This window comes from Notechis scutatus, chromosome 1 (genome assembly GCF_049901735.1).
Source record: "Notechis scutatus isolate UNSWTSFEM ecotype Mainland chromosome 1, rNotScu1.2, whole genome shotgun sequence".
Taxonomy (NCBI): Eukaryota; Metazoa; Chordata; class Lepidosauria; order Squamata; family Elapidae; genus Notechis; species Notechis scutatus.
Genome location: NC_142009.1, coordinates 101753186 through 101770231, shown reverse-complemented (window position 1 = coordinate 101770231; position 17046 = coordinate 101753186). Strand labels below are relative to the sequence as shown.

The following is a 17046-nucleotide window of genomic DNA, read 5'->3' as shown; positions in this document are numbered from 1 at the left end:
GTGATGATGAAAAAAATTAACTTTATAACCAGTTCTCATATATAACAACCTTCACAGATCCATAAAGCAAAGGAAAGCTAAAGTAAGATCATAAGCTCAGTTGTGGTTTCACTTGGTGACCATTTTGTTTAACGATTGGATTGCCAATCTCAATTGCGGTTGCTAAACAAGGACTTCTGTGAGCGCCTGATAATCAGTATTTTTTTGCTAGCCATAGCATAGCCATAAGGCCCCATAGGGAATCCCAGCTGGCAGAGATGTCACCTAGAGCAGAGGTCTCCAACCTTAGCAACTTTAAGACTTGTGGACTTCAACTCCCAGAATTCCTCAGCCAGCAAAGCTGTTCACAAGTCTTAAACCAAAGCTGGCTGAGAAATTCTGGGAGTTGAAGTCCACAAGTCTTAAAGTTGCCAAGGTTGGAGACCCCTGACCTAGAGAGAAAGTTCCCTACACCCAGCTAATATAGCAGCCTTGTCCTATGTTGATTAATAACTTGCTTTTATGGATAAAGTGAAGTCTGTCAAGTATCTCATTTTAAATTGCAGCTGTTGTGCTTTTGCTGGGTGATCATGCAATCCCATCTAGTTTTACTTCATCAGTTCTAATGTATTGAGGTCTTTTTGGATTGGTTTATTGAATACCCTACAAGGCTGCAATCCTGAAAATTAAATTCATGATATAGTAACTTCAGTGGGATTTCTGAGAAAAATAACTACTCTGCAATACTTATTAAAAGAGGTATAATTATTGTTCAAAGCTCTTACCAGACATCAGCAAAGAAAGAGAGGCTTGTTAATTTTTGGCATTAAATACATAACTTGAGTGGTCATTTAGGTTGATTCCTTATCATAGCACTTTATGTAGAGTAAGGATATTTTTATCACATCCAGCCAACTTCTAATAGCATAGTTGTTTTTCTAGAATCTGTTTACCTGCAACCAGTTATGAAGTTGAGGCTTAGTTTAAATAACATATGCACTACATTTCTATATTTAAAAAGTAAATAGTGCCCTTAGTTTCCCAAATATACACAAAACTGCTTAATTAAAACACATATTTTTATCAGTTTATGTGAATAGAAGAGCTGGTGGGTTTAACCCTGGTAGACAGGTTCTTTTGGATGTTGGTTCTTCCTGTGATGCCATCATAAGCCAAAATAGGATGTGCCAAATTCTGCTCCTAGAATAGGAAAGATGACCTCGTTAGGAGTTCTGCCTTACTGGACCCATTTCTGCTTTGATATTTTCATTGCTACTCATTTGTTACTCCATTCCCATAGGAATTCACACAGTTGCTCAGGCTGAGAACATCAGGTAAGCAGGAGAGAATATAGTAAAAAGATATCACAATAGAAAGCTTTAATCCTAGCCTTGATCCCTAAATCTCCAAGACCAATAATATGTCTTCCATCAACTGCCTTATGGCCAGACTACAATTAATCATAGAAATTTTATTCAATCACAATTAGATTACTTTCTAGTATCCTTTCTTGCGATAGGCTTAATTGATAGTTATCCTGCTACAGGTAATTTTTGTTTGTATTAAGATATTTTTTTACCGTACTTGATTTTTCAGGTTAAGGTCTGGTTATGACTTGGTGCCACTGATGCCAACTGAATTTTAGCTTAACTCTTCACAACACTGATAGACCCTGGCAGTAATTTAACAACACTGTTAGACCCTGGCTTGTATATCTTTTCATTTAAAATATTTTGACCTCTTTATCTTGACCTCTAAACCCCTGGAAAATGACCAACATTTGTATCATTATGTTTTCCATGTGGAAAAGTTAAATTGGGATGAAAAGTCCACATACTGAGTTTATACACACAACCTGTGTTGATACAAAGTGAATGAGTTTTAATACTCTCCATAATTTCACTCAATCTTTCAGCAGAATATTAAACATGCAGTTATAGGCACCACATACAGGAGGAAGACAAGGCCACTTGTTTCTTCATGGGCAAATCTACACAACCATTTTGCCATACAGTAAGGACACTGCTTTAATGGTTCCTTGAGCACATGCCTTATACTCTGTCTCAATGTCTTCCTGAAGTGCCACACTTTGGAAGTGATGTTTCCCCCCCACCTTAAGATATTGCATGTAGGCAATATAGGGCACATTGATGTGCATCAGAGAGGGGTCCTAAAAACATGCTCTGAGCAGGAGTTTTAAGACTACAGTAGGTTTTGAAGGTTTTCTGTGGGACTTCACCCTTTTTGCCCATACTTTTGTCTACAGAAAAGACCCTAACCCTAACCTTTTGTGTTTCTTGTTTAAATGGCTTGATCAACTTTGAGACAAGCCTTGACCAGGCACTCAAGGCATGTGATCGAAAGGACTCAATTTTTGTATTTCTGTAGCCTGCATGGTGGGGAATTCCTTTCTCATTGGCTGCTGCTTCCACAGAAGCCCTGAGTTCTCACTTCCACTCCTTATATTATGTTCTTAGGTAGTGTAAAGGTCTCACATAGATTTCCACAGCTAAATCCCGTTTTTAAACTCCAGCTCTTCAGGAATAGTTGTCTAATGGCTATATCTTTGCTGCCCAAATCCTGACTTAGATGGCAGCCAAGAGATGGAAAAGTCCTCTTCTATGGTCATTAGGGTAGACAGTTCATCGATTGACCATCATCATAGATAAATCTGTTGTTGGGACAACAGAAAACAAAGACACAAATTGTAGATTACTATCTTTCTTCCTTTACTTCCATTTCTCTTTATCTGCACCACAGTTGAGATAGAAGAAGAGCACAATCTGTGAAAACCCTTCGTTTCTCTTCTTACGAAGAGCAAAGAAGGCGAGTGGAAGATGGAGATTTGTAGAAACTGCAATCCTTGAAAATTTTCCAGCATAAAAAGAAAGACTCCTTTGAGTCACATAATAATAAATATTGGAAAGACTGTTTTTGAAACACAAATGGTCAAGTAGGTTGTCTTTGTTTTTCAAGGGAATAAGCAGATAGTGAATATTAATTTTCTTCTTACTTTTAAACATCCTAATTTCCCTAGTTTTATTTTTGTCACTGAAATCTATGTACATACATCCAAGTGGTAAAATAAGTATTTGGTTACTTTGGTTTATGACTATGCTGATCCACAAACAAAAAGTAGCCTTTCCCCCCTTATTTCTAAACGAGGATCTTGCTTTCCTTCTATGTGTGTTCTCCAGTGACATCCTGAGTACGAGCTATAGGAGAGGTCATGGCTAATTCCAGTCTCCTTGGAGGTAAAAAGGTTCAAGGTATTTCCTCAAAAACCACATAATTAAGAGAAATCTTCCATCACTGTTGCAGAGCTATTTCTCAAAGTGCACTTTTTCAGCAGGTAGCAAAGTTCATGAATAGAAACATTCATGTCTTTCAACCTTGTCCCCAGCAAACATCTGATTCATGAAGAACACCCCCTGTGTAAACAGGTACTCAGGTATTTTAACAAAATGTTTTAGCTCCTTTCTTTTCTAGCCTAATAAATCACTGTTTGAATGTGTTTTTTTAAAAAACAGGATAGATTTTGAATATCTGTGTATTTTTAAAACCAGGATCTGTGTTTATTGAATGCCCTGTATCTTCCTCCCTGCTTCTCAAGAACACCCTTGTATTATAGAAAATTCTATTTCCCCTGTAAAATTCGTATTACTGTTATATTTTGTAAGATGGATGCATATTTTGTTTGCATCTGCATATATGGGAATGAATTGGACTTGACATCTGAAGTAATTATTTCATGTCTGCTGTCTGATGAGCTTCAATTACTAATTTATTTCATTTTCATTTCATATTTCATATTTATTTCATATTTTATTTCATATTTCAGAGTACACTAGCACTCTGTCTATAACCTCTTAGGCTGAGTACCTGATCAGGATGCAGTATTATTCTCAATGGAACTGTGGTTTCTAAGTAACTAGAGATACAACAGTGATAATCCACAAAATACATGTGGAAGGCCATCTTTAAACCTTTTCTATTACATAGCAATTTTCAATGCCAAACAATTTTTTTCCAGCTATATCTGTTAAGAACTTTAGGTGAATTACTTTTCAAACATATACTTACATCTCTTTGTAAGATGGAGGCAAAAAAAAAAAGTTATGTTCCTAACAGAGTAAACTTTTAATTTACACTCTGTAATTTTCATTCTGTAGCTTTTGCTGACATGCACAAAATGCTAAAAGCATCTTTGATACTACCATTTTCACTCAAATAACATCCTTATCTATCCCAAGATGGTAGCTTTCATAAGTATCTTTCAAAACTACATGCCTCTTTCTTTAAATGAGATACCAATATTGTTCCTTTTTATTTTTGGTTAACACAATAGAGTTTCTCAGTACAACTGTTACTCTTCCTGACATTTTAGTATATTTTAACCACTCTGAAACTTGTTTCTTTCTTTATTTGTCGTGTTTACATTGTATCCACTTTTTTGAATGAAAATAATGTTTTCTTTGGATATATTGAATTATCTTTCCTCCCTTAAATATTATTTTAAAAAAACTTTAAATGAACTACAGAACGTTCTGAATTAGTTCAGTTTTGCACGGACAAATCCTTGCTTCCAATTCTTTATTTTTATACTTTCTGCTAAATCTCAGTATTTTCCCTCTTTCCATGTAGTCCATCAAAAGTGGAAACAACATGGAAAGTGCAAAGTACAAGATTAGGTTTTCTAGTTTGTCTAACCAAGAGTTTACTTTCTCACCATAGTGGTTGTCCACCACTTACGCAACTGTCAAGAGGTAATAGAAATGCAGTGGAAATACATGTGCCAAACTTTATTTATATATCAACACTTGGCATTGACGTACCATGTTTAAAAGCCCATGAAAAGCTGCTCGCACTATTATTATGTCTCTGGTATTTGAAAATCAGGTTAGATTTATTCCTGATGCTGTATTTGTTTACTTTGCTAAAAGTTTTTTTTTAAAGTTAAGCTAAGCTAAGCTAAAAATGACAATGTTTTTTTGAACACTGGTATTTTGCCAGAAACTGACTTAGGCTTTTTTTTCAGTGCATCCAAGATGCTGTTCAGAATAAAGGTTTCTCTTTAGCAAAACATATTCCCTTACAATAGAAGAAATTTTACATGACCAGCTATTGGCTGCAAACAAAATGTCATCATTAGAATGCCATTGCTTATTTTCCCTTTGTATCTGCCAGAATTTGGGCCTTACTTCATAAATATTATTGAGATAGGTTTTATCTTGCAAGAATGATTTTGCAAGTAGGTACATAAGTCCTCGATTTATTGTCATAATTAAGCACAAATTGCTTGCTTCTTTCATTGTAATTACACCTGAGTGTTATAAAAGGCAATAATTGTCTTGAATCAAACAATGCATATGTGATTTAGCCCTATGTACATAGGTGCATTTTTAAACTATCTAACTTACTATATGTTTTAGATAGGTTTTAGACTAGATTTTTAATTATTATTATTATTTTTATTATTTTTATTTTTAAACACTGTAGTGTGATTGTGATGTGGTGTTTGGGGCACTGTGCTTGAGTAGCTTTCAAATTTCATTGTATTTGTAGAATGCAATGACAATAAAGGTATTCTATTCTAATGAGGTAAGGAATAGCAATAGCACTTACACTTATATACCACTTCAGAGTGCTTTTGCAGCCCTCTCTAAGTGGTTTACAGAGTCAGCCTCTTGCCCCCAACAATTTGGGTCCTCATTTTACCCACCTCGGAAGGATGAAAGGCTGAGTCAACCTTGAGCCTGGTGAGATTCGATCTGCCAAATTGCAGGCAGCTGGCTGCAGCATAAGTAGCTTGCAGTACTGCCCTCTAACCACTGCATCACCAAGGTTTTAATATAACAACGTTCCAGTTTTTTTCCAAGTTCCTTGTCCAGTAGTCCTAAAAGAAAAACTTCTGCTTTTAATGTTCTATTCATTTTAAGAATCTTCTGCATTAAAATATGAATCTGGCCCCAATATATCTTTGCTTTATCACAAATTCACCAAGGATTATAAAAATTTCCTTCTTTATAATTAAATTTCCAACATACACTTGAAATACCTTTATATATCTTTGACAATTTATCAGATACTACCAGTAAATACATCATTTTGTAGAAATTTTCTTTTAAATTATAGTTCAGTGTAAATTTTCCTGATGTCACACCAGGAAGCATTTTTTAGAAAAGAAATGATGGTCAGACCAGACTGGTGTATTGATCTGGTACTCATATAATATCTTTGAATCAAGATGAACATAATCTCAAGTCAAAAGAGGTGGAATCAGAAAGGTGTGTTTGTCACTGGCCTACATACTTAGAGGTGGAAGAAAGTTTTAATTTAGATTAAACAATGTTTGAGGTTTGAAAATGCAAAAAGTGAATTTGAAATTGTACTTTGTCTTATGAGGAACACATTATTGCCAAGGTCTATAAAATGTTGTTGAAACTGAATTTGGAAAATGAATACATGAAACATTGTATGATTCAATGGGCAAGGAACTTTGGGTATAATATAATGTTTGAGTAATAGGAAAACATGCAGACGAGAAGTTTAAAAAACAAAAACACGACATTCTCTCTAAACATTATCAGGATTATCACATAGTCAGCCCATAGGTTGTACATCTCTAGAGATGAAAGAAGTTTGAAATCTCCCTTGTTCAAGAATCTTCTTTGAAAAGGATAATTGCTGCTTGCACACCAAGCATATCAAATGCTTCCCAGAATATTTAGGAGAGAGTCTTTAAACTTCTCTGAGGACTAGGGATTAAAATAAATGTTTTTGATTTGTAAATATTTATCAAAAAGTAAAATTGCAGAGTATTTATTTTGTACAGAAGTACAAAAAAATAAAAGATTAATAGAGAGGAGAGAAGTTCAAAAGATGTATGTACAAGGAGAAAGCTGTTCAGTGAAATACTTGAAACCAGTACCTATAAATAGTATTATTGTTCAGTCACCATGTATGTTCAATGGCATGAATGTGCTTATTTATCCATATTCACATGCCATAAAGTTACTGCCAGGGATTGAAAAAGTAATTTGAACACTACATAAAATAGGAAGTATATTTGTGAACTACTTAAACTGAACTACTTAAAATTCTTTACCCACAAACATTAAACTCCCTTGAACTCAGTTGGATTGGTTTTTAAATAAGTATATATAGAGGAAATGAAAAAGTATAGGTACTTTTATAAATTCCTTTTGATCTGTAGTGTAAGGCAATCCTTAGAGAAACAGTGCCATTCACTTTTCCTGAAATGGTGCTTTCATATATTTTTAAAGACTTTTAAGTGTTTTATGTGTGGTAATAGAATTTTGTATCACCTTAATTATATACTTAATTTGATATTCTGAAACAGAGAAAACACTTGTAGCAAATTCTACACATTTTAAAGAAAGAATAGCAGAAATGTGTTAGGAAGAGTTTTGTATTGTGTTATTAACTGCTTCCTATTTTATTTGTGTGTGTGTGTGTGTGTGTAAGGGGAGATATATTTTATTCTTTTTCACTTAAAGGAGTGTTGGAAAAGTAGATAGATATAGATAGATGATAGATAGATAGATAGATAGATAGATAGATAGATAGAGCCTGTCTCTCTGCTTATCAGTGTGATAATTCACCAAAGTAGAAGAGAATGGGACCAAGTTGCTGGGGGAAGGGGCCAGCAAAAACTCCAGATATAAAAATGGGTCAGATCTATCCAAAGGCTATAGAGAAAAAAATCATAAGAATTTAAATTCAAAGCCTTTATTGTCATTGTACATCATGTATACAACGAAATTGGTTATTCTATCAGTGGATCCCTGTAGGAGAAAAAGTTGGGCAGTGTGTTCAAATGCCACATTCCAATAAAGAGAAGTTCCCTGAAAATGGGCTCCAGCACCAATCCAAAAGCTCAAGACTAAATCTCTGGTTCTGGTGACTGACCCAGATTGAATCCTGCGACATTATCCTGAGACCTGTGTATTTGCTTTCATGTGTTAGAATGGTACCATCTGCTCCATGCTTAAGCCCTCTGGTCTCTTGATCATATGATCCTAAGTGAAGTTGGAAGGAATTCCCGAAGCAATGGACTGCATGCTTTCCTTAACATGTGCCCAAGGAACCTTGATTATAAGATGGATGGATGGATGGATGGATGGATGGATGGATGGATGGATGGATGGATGAGCAAGCGGGCAGGCAGGCAGGCCAACATAGTAGATAGACAGATAAACATGCTTGATTGGAAGTAAGTCCCCAATAAGTGTTGAGATGTTCCAACACCATATAAGTGTTCTGTTTCTACAAGTGGAAGAAAGTATTGTGCTTTCCAATCCTGATGTCTAGACTGAATTCATTTTTTAGAACAGGTTCAAAGCAACTATTCCTTGGCTGTGCCTATATTGACTTAAAGCCACCCATAATCAAACACTTCTCATAGGTGTAAATAAGCAAACCCTTCAACTGTTGCTTTCAGAATAGGCAACACCTCCAAACAGTCATCTGTGTAGAGGTGCTTGGAGAAACAGTAAGCCTGAAAACCAACCTATATTCAATGCCAGACACTGCTTCTATTCATGGTCCTGGCAACCTCTGGACTATTTTTTCCCTCCCTAAAATGGGCAACAACAAAATAGCATTTCAAAATTAGAAAACAAAATACCTGTTGTGAGAGTGCTAGCCAGGTACAGAAAGAAACTCAGGATGGAAGATTTATTTGTAAGTGCAAATATATCCTCCCACTCTGACCTCCTGCATAACCTCAATCAGGTTTTCATGCCAGAACAGCAAATCTAAAAAATTTTTATCAAGGAAACTGAAAGGCAGAAGAGGTCATGGCGCAACTACATATTAGTGTGGGAGCCTGAATACAACTTGTGTGCTTCAGCTAGTCCCATAATCAGATCTTGAAATAACTTTAAAGCTAGTAAAAGCTTGTATTTCACATTTTTCTTGATTTCCTTCATTTTTCAAAAATCAGTATACAGGTAGTTCTTGATGTATAAATGAGCTCTGGACTTATGGTCAATCATAGGTTGAGACATCGTGTGACCAGACTCAATTTTTTTTCCATTTTTTTGCGACAGTTGTTAATCAAATACCACAGTCATTAAGTAAATGCCATGGTTGTGATAACTTAGAAAATTGTTGCAAGTAGCTTTTTTGGGGGGTGGGGGGTGTCTGTCGTAACTTCAAAGTTAAAGTACCAAAGATGCTTTTTGGACTTTCTTTGTTTTTTTATTGAAGACGTTTTGCTTCTCATCTAAGAGGTTTGCACCTTTGGGACAACATGACTTGAATGATTGAGAATCTCCGTAGACATTCAAAGTTAAAGCTAAATTCAGATAATTTTATACAAGTACTTTGCTAGTGTTTTAGCTGGATTTAAAACAAATCCAAATATATGACAAGTTCATAATATGTCGTCATATGTGGTTTGCTGACTGGAGATTCTTTGATCTGGCCAAAGTTTGCATGCTAGAAAATAAGGAGCAGGTATGATGGCGATTCCTCCTAATTTACCTTTCTTTTGGCAGCTCTATGTACTTTTTTTTCCAAACTTCCTCCAAAGGATTGGGAGCCTATGTGGAGACTTGAAAAAAAGAGGCACTTTTGACAATCACCTTTCTGAAAATTTCTGTTCTGCTAATTAAACAGAGAGAAACTATTAGATAACACTTACCGATTTTCATATGGGTTTAATAAGGATAACATAAATTTTATATCTTAGGCCATCATCCCTCAACTTGGTGCCCTGCCAATATATTAGAGTTCCCAGACTTCTCAACAAACATATTCATAATGACTGGGAATTCTAGGACTTTGTTTCAACAAGCCTAGAGTACATCAGACTGGGCAAAGTAGCTTAGGTATGCGTGTATATACATATATATTTATTATGTATCTAACAATGCTTACATACCATCAAATCTGGAAAGCAGAGTAGAGAGCCACCAATTCTGGAGGGCATAAAGATTAGCAACACAATTGTCAAAAACATACAGTTACAATTATGAAATAATATAAAATCCAACACAAACCTAAACGTTAAAGTCAGATAATCAGTTGCATCAGCTCTATCTGTGTAAAACAGCTAACTCCATTTTTAAAAATCCATCTTGACAGCCTTATGAAATAACACCAGGGTAGATGCAGTTTGGACCTCCAAGTGGAAGAAGCACCATGGACAATTTTGCTTCCAAGTCCCCTCTCCTCTTTCTTTTAGTTACAAGCAAAAAACATCCAGGTCAAAGACATAGGATGGGCCAATTTGACATAGAGGAGATAGTCTTAGGGATATCTAGGAGCCCAACCACTTTGGTCTTTGTAATTAAAACGAGAACCTGAAACTGTACCCAGAAACTTGAATTGTACCTAGACCCGCCAATAATGATGGCTGAAGTAGCTGTCAGCCACCAACATGTGAGCTGCTGCATTTTGTACCAATTGCATTTTGAGAGTTGTCTTTAAAGGCAGCCCCTTTATAAAGCTCATTGGAATAGCAGTGAGAGCATGAGGCTGGGCAACCGCTGGTGCATCAGCCAAAACTAAACTTAGGTGCTTCTTGCTGCCATATCCAACCAAAAGGGCCTAGCAGGAATCTGAAGCAGACAGAGAACCAGGTAGTTTCATGACAAACAAGAACTCCTTATTTGGATTCAGTTTCAGTCTGCTTTGTTCCATCCTGATCTCCACAGCCTAGCTAGGACTTACCCAGTGTTTGCAGGCTGCCTAGTATTTACCTTTAAATTGTTCAAAATGGGATAATTAAATGGAGTCTAAATATAAATCATGTTCTGTATGTGTACAAGAAGAGGCAATATTTAGGAGAAAAAATGTTTAACTAAAATGGTTATAAAGACAGGGCTATTATTTACATTGCTTATGCTTCCTTCATTTTAATAATTTAAACTCTTATACTCAGTTTTTAAAAGTGGTTCCAAGCTTAAAAAATAGCACTACTTTGCAGCTTTTGAATAATGCAGTATTATGCATATGTTCCCGTGATTTATTGCAGAGTTCCCCAACATTTCTGGCTTTGTGGGGCATGGGGGAGGGATGTTTCCACGCAAGTGGTCAGCAAGCACATCATACGCACGTAGCTCCATTTGCACTAATGGCGTGCATTTGTGCCTGTCGCTCATGCAAATGGCGCCTGCGCGCTCGCCCATTGCCCAATACTCATCAGCTGTTTCTGTGACCCAGTTGCAATCCCCTCATGACCCACAGGTTGGGGACCCCTGATTTTATAGAGTTGCTTTTTTATTTATTTATTTACTTTTATCCTGCCTTTATTTTTATAATTAATCTGAAGCTAGTGATCCTATCTAATATTTTTCCTCGTCCTATTTTCCCCCCAACAACAGTCCTGTGAGATGGGTTGAGCTGAGAGAGTGACTGGCCCAAAGTCACCCAGCTGGATTTTGTTTTTGTTTTTTGGAACAAATTTTATTGATTTTAAAGACAAACAAACCATCATTAACCATTGAATACATAAAACCTCTTTCCATTATTAATTTTACAAGTCAAGTAAAATATTATTTTATATAGCATAATTCTGTTTTACACCATTTCGATATGGACATATAAATATCTCTTAGTAAATTTCTCATTATTTCTCTTTTCGTATTCAATTTCATTATTATTATTATTTTCTATATTTATCCAGTTTATAATCATCATCTACATTTCTCTCTGACTTAATTACCATTATTCTCATCCAACATTCCTCCGAGGTTTTATTAATTCTCAAACAAACGTAAACACACAAAACACAAAAATATAAAACTTCTTTTAAGAAAGTAATTTGGCCCCAGATTACCTCTCTTTATATGGACTTCAATTAAATTCGTGCTCATCTTATATACCATTACCTATCTTATTTACCATTCTATATCTTCTATATAACTTCTCACCGCTTTCCATTCTTCTTAATTCTATTTTATTTAATTCATTTTAATTTAAATCATTATATTTGTATTTTTTGTCCATTCTTTCCAAATTATCCATTTATCTCATTTCCTACAGTAAGAAAAAAAAAAAAAGATTTCTCCTGAAATCACTGATCAGAGTATGATGCCTTTCTATCCTCCCCCTAAGTTAATATTTGAAATAACGCCTAGTACCCAATCTGATTCTGCTTAGTACATTCTACCTGCTAACCTTTAAAAGAGAAAAAAATAATAAGTCCATACTAATTAATATAATTAGGTAATAAATCTAAATGTTGAATCTTATAACATTTCAATTATCTATTTCAAAGAACAAATGCTACAATAATAAGTTTATAGTAGAATCAAGACAATAGTCAATTAAACCTTTTAATTAAACTCAATATTTTAAACATTCCTTTTAATATTTTGTTAGATTTTAAAATCTGTCATTACTAAACATTTCAATATTTTAGCCTTTTATTAATTCTTATAACATTCTAGTTTTCTATTTCTAATACAAATACTACAATACCATCTTATGTACCTCGCAGAATCTTCTTTTTTAAAGAAGTTATACATTACCCTTTATCCTTAAAAAAAATTCCTTTTTCCCATCTTGTTTCATACCTTTGTGGCTTTTTCCTCCCTTTTCCCTTTCTTTCTTATCCCACCTGGCCTTTTTACCCCCTCCTCTACTAACCTCCGCCTTTTTAGCTTCCCCTCTCTGTTGTATTCCTTTTTCCTTTTGCTTAATAACATTGTGTTGATTTTGCATCTTATTTTTCTCTTTCTTGAATGTTTTTTTTAAGTCTTAAGTCCTTCATTTTCCTTCCTCTCTTTCTCCTTTCTCTCTTGATTAAATTTTTAGATTCATTGAAGATGGCGTCTTCTTCTTCTTCTTCTTCTTCTTCTTCTTCTTCTTCTTCTTCTTCTTCTTCTTCTTCTTCTTCTTCTTCTTCTTCTCTTCTCTTTCCTTCTCTCTTCTTCTTCTTTCTTCTTCTTCTTCTTCTTCTTCTATTTCCTCCATCTGTTGTTGTGTTTGCTGATAAATAGCAAGCGCCATTTCTAAAAAAAGGAAGGCTTCTTTCACAGCGTCCTTGCTTTCTTTCTTTATTTTCTCATATTCCTTTCTAAGTTCATCAACAGGTAAAACCATTATAAATCTTTTCTTTGTTCTTCTTCTTAAAGCAACCAAGATATTTCAAAAGTTAAAACAATTCCCCAAAGTCCCAGAGACATCAATCAGTCCAGACAAAACACAAAGTTCTCACTTTCTCTTTGGGGTGGTATCAGTAAAAAGGAAAAGAAAAAAAAGCCCAATCTGTATTTTAGAGCCTTGTTGCAATTAATTCTTAGTCTCAAAATCTTCAAGACATCTCCTCCAGCAAAATCTTAATATATATATTTTTTTGTCCTCTCCCTTCCCACTTATAACAAGAAGCCAAGTTTTTACCTTTTATAAAAAACAACAGGTTTCTCAATAGCAATTTGTTGATTCCATAGGGAAGGAGAGTAAACTTTCCTTTCAGCACCTCAGTTTTGCCGCTTGAAATTCTTCTCTGGAAACAAAGTATCATTCAAGGAGTCATAGTTTTCAGGATTAGACGTCTCTTAAAGTCCTGGGTCAGCCAAAAAACTTTCTCTTAGAAACTTTCTCCCTCTTCCTCCTGCTCAGTCTTACCCAGCTGCCGGCTTCTTTGTGACGGCCATTACAGACCGCCGCTCGACCGCCTTGAGAAAAGGGGTTTTGCCGGCTGGGGAGGGGGTCTGCAACACCCCCAAACCCCTCACCAGCTCCCCCCTGTCTTCGGCTGCCTCTGTGGGGCAGCCTTAGCCTCCAGATCCGTCAGGATCGGAGGCACCAAGACGGCTAGCGCCGCAGGGATCGCGCAGGATCGCGAATCCCTACCGCTGGCGAAGCCGACAAACCGGAAGTCTCACCCAGCTGCCTTTTGTGTCCAAGACAGTACTATAACTTAGGGTCACTCAGTTTCTAGCTTGACGCCTTAACCAATAGACAAAATTGGCTCTCTTTATAAATGTAAATATACATATAAATGTACATTTATATTTATACATTGTAAACTTGTAATTTCCTCTGTCCAAATGAAATTTGACTACAGAGTGTAGCAGATTTATTTAGCTTCACCTGCTTTATAAAGAGGTATATTTGTATATAAAGTGCTCAATACATTAAGCAAAGTACTGCATTTCTTTTTTTTCCTTGGTCAGTATTAAAAAATAAACATAATTAAAATATTCAAATAAAAACTTGGTTTATTGGATAATTTTCCTTAGACTGTTATATAGATGATAGATTTAAATCCAGTTCATCTACTTCACAAATGTAGCCTTAGACTTATGACCATTTGTTTAATGACTGTTCAAAATTTACAACTGGTCCTCATACTTATTACCATACTTATTCGCATGCATACTCATACTTATTAGCATGCATTTATGATAGTTGCATTGTTCTAGAATAATATACTCACCACTTACAACCTTCTCAGCAGCTTTGGACAATCCAAGTCAATGGGGAAACTGGATTTGCTTCATGACCATATGATTCATTTAATGACTGTGGCAAAAAGGATTGTACCAAGGATGGTACCACTGGTTGTACCAAAGACCTTGGATGGAAGTGAAGTGGATTTGTATATCTCACCATCAGTTACATCTGTTCTTTATTTGTGCATAGCCTACCTAATCTTTTCTCAGAAAATTTTAAGTTTTCACCTCCTCTAATGTGAAACAGGTTGCTCATTTTAATACTCCCCTCCAAATGTATGTTATTGTATATGTCTTGCTTTCACATTCTAATCCAAGTTTGCTGAATAATACTTATCGCTCACATTACATTCATTTTATGGGTGATTCTAGATTAACAAAAGGTGCAATGCAATTTACAAGCATCACGGTTTCCAGGTTAAGCTATTTTGCTGATTTTTTAAAACGTATTTGTAAATGCTTACTAAAAATGGAGATGAGAGAAGATTGAGTGTTCATCAGTTGACATAAATTCCCATAAGTTCAACCTGTGGCAGGTTGAAAAAATATTATTTAAACTGTAAGTGATAAATAATGGTGCGAGGAAATCAAAAGATTAGAAAACAAGCAAGCTATGTGTCCCATGCTTACATAGTCTTTAGCTGAAGCAATAGAAAGCGTTGAAAAGAGTTCCCTGAGTAAACAAGGATGCTGCTTGTATCAAAGATGCTTTTTCAAAAAAGGCAACTGGACTTGTTTTTTCCTTGAGGAGGAAGAAGAAAACATTTCGCTTCTCATCCAAGAAGCTTCATCAGTTGTGATGGTGGCAGGATGGAAGGATAGGTATCTATCCACCATCACAACTGATGAAGCTTTTTGGATGAGAAGTGAAATGTGTTCTTCCTCAAAGAAAAAACAAGAACAGTCCAGTTACCTTTTTTGAAAAAGCACCTTTGAGACAAGCAGCATCCTTGTTTACTCAGAGCACTCTTTTCAATGCTTCCTATTGCTTCAGCTAAAGACAATGTAAGCATGGGACAAAATAACTTGTTTGTTTTCTAATTTTTTTTACTTCAGTCTAAGATGGTTTGCAATTAGCATTACATATGTGCCTAAACTGATTAACTTGGGGAATATTCTTTGTTGGGACAGCTTTATAACCCATCATTTGAAAGTGGCTAGTTGTATTATTAAAACTAACAATTGGATATAATGATGTAATGTGTTCTTGCTAATTAAAGCAGAAACAAATACTTTCAAATTCATCACGGAAGAGAGAGTACAGTTTCCAACTTATTAAACATCACTTGCTTCATAGTGAATTTGGATAATGTGTTCTAATTTACAGACAAATTTCCACTTAATTTTGCTTATTAATCTTTTTGGAATCATGAGCATAATAGGGATTAATTGTAATATTGAGAAAATGGCCTTGAGATCACTCTTTTCTTTACCTCAGATCATTAAAAGTCAGAATATTTTTAAACATCAAATCAAAAATGAAAATCTGGTATAAAAGAATATAAGATTTAAATGATATTGAGACTCCAGTCCAAATGAGGACTACGCTCCCACCAATCAATTAATTTTGGAGGAATGAGATTTTTTTTTTGTAGTTCATGACAAAAGAAGAACGAAGAGTTGTAACTAAAAATTGTTTTAGACAACAGCAGCTGTCACTCACCTGATAGTTGGTAGATCAGTCTTTCCACGTCTATAAAATTCTATATTAAAACGTAAGTGTTTTTTCATTCTAGTTGTTTCAAAATAAATATTAGGTCATCCTGGAGCCAAATTAGAGAAAGGGTAATTCTCTTTCTGAGGGAATGAGTCGAAGGCTGTACATAATGGTTACTGGTGTGATAATTGCTTTTTCCTCAAAACAGGTGGAGGGAGCAGTAGGAGAAATTATAATGGTTTTATGAAGCATTACTTCCTCTCCAGAACACCTACTCCTAAAAGAAAATATTTTAGCTAGCAAAGTCCAGAATATGGAATTTGTCTTGTCGTCCTTTTATCTTCCTCCTCCTTTGTAGATTTTCCTATATCAAATATTTACTTTTATGCTTCAGATATGTATGAAAAATGTATACAAATGATACATTTTAGGCTTTTCAGGCAGAGATTTATCTCCTTGATTTTTTTTTAAAGTACCATTCCCACTTAGAAATGCATACACCTCACTGCAATCCACAATAACTAATGCATTACCCTGTTTATTTCTGTTGAGTTTACCACATCTTTTGGGCATGCAGTTATATTTTTGATCCTGTGTTTATTGATGGGCAGCCCTGTTTGTGACTGTATACATATACCTTACTGCAAAAAATCCATCAAAATTTAGTGGTGTGTGTCCCCTACCACTGGCTGATAACAACCACTCAATCATAGTCCATTCTGACTCTGTAAAACCAGTTAGAGAGGGCTGTAAAGCAAATGTGAAGCAGTATGTAAGTTAAAGTGCTATTGCTATATGTTGCAGTGTTGAGTCAGAAAAAGAATGTCTAGAAATTGTGTGTGTGTGTGAGAGAGAGGGGGGGGGATGGGAGAGAGAGAGAGAATAGATTTACATGCTTAATTGCAAGTCTTATCAAGTGTTAAGATGTTCAACACACCATAGAAGTGTATTCAATTGATTCATACACATTTTCTTATA

General features: G+C 35.2%; 1 protein-coding gene and 1 long non-coding RNA gene across 6 annotated transcripts in view; one reads left to right on the top strand and one right to left on the bottom strand.

Annotated features, from left to right (window-relative positions):
- Positions 1 to 17046, top strand: part of NT5DC1 (5'-nucleotidase domain containing 1) — a 79950-nt gene that overhangs the window by 25140 nt on the left and 37764 nt on the right. The window lies entirely within an intron of this gene.
- LOC148132924 (uncharacterized) lies at positions 400 to 16128 on the bottom strand. Its single transcript, XR_015746984.1, has 4 exons — positions 16075 to 16128; positions 9490 to 9559; positions 5702 to 5875; positions 400 to 1179 (listed from the first exon to the last, which is right to left on the bottom strand). It is a non-coding gene; the product is annotated as an uncharacterized LOC148132924 (long non-coding RNA).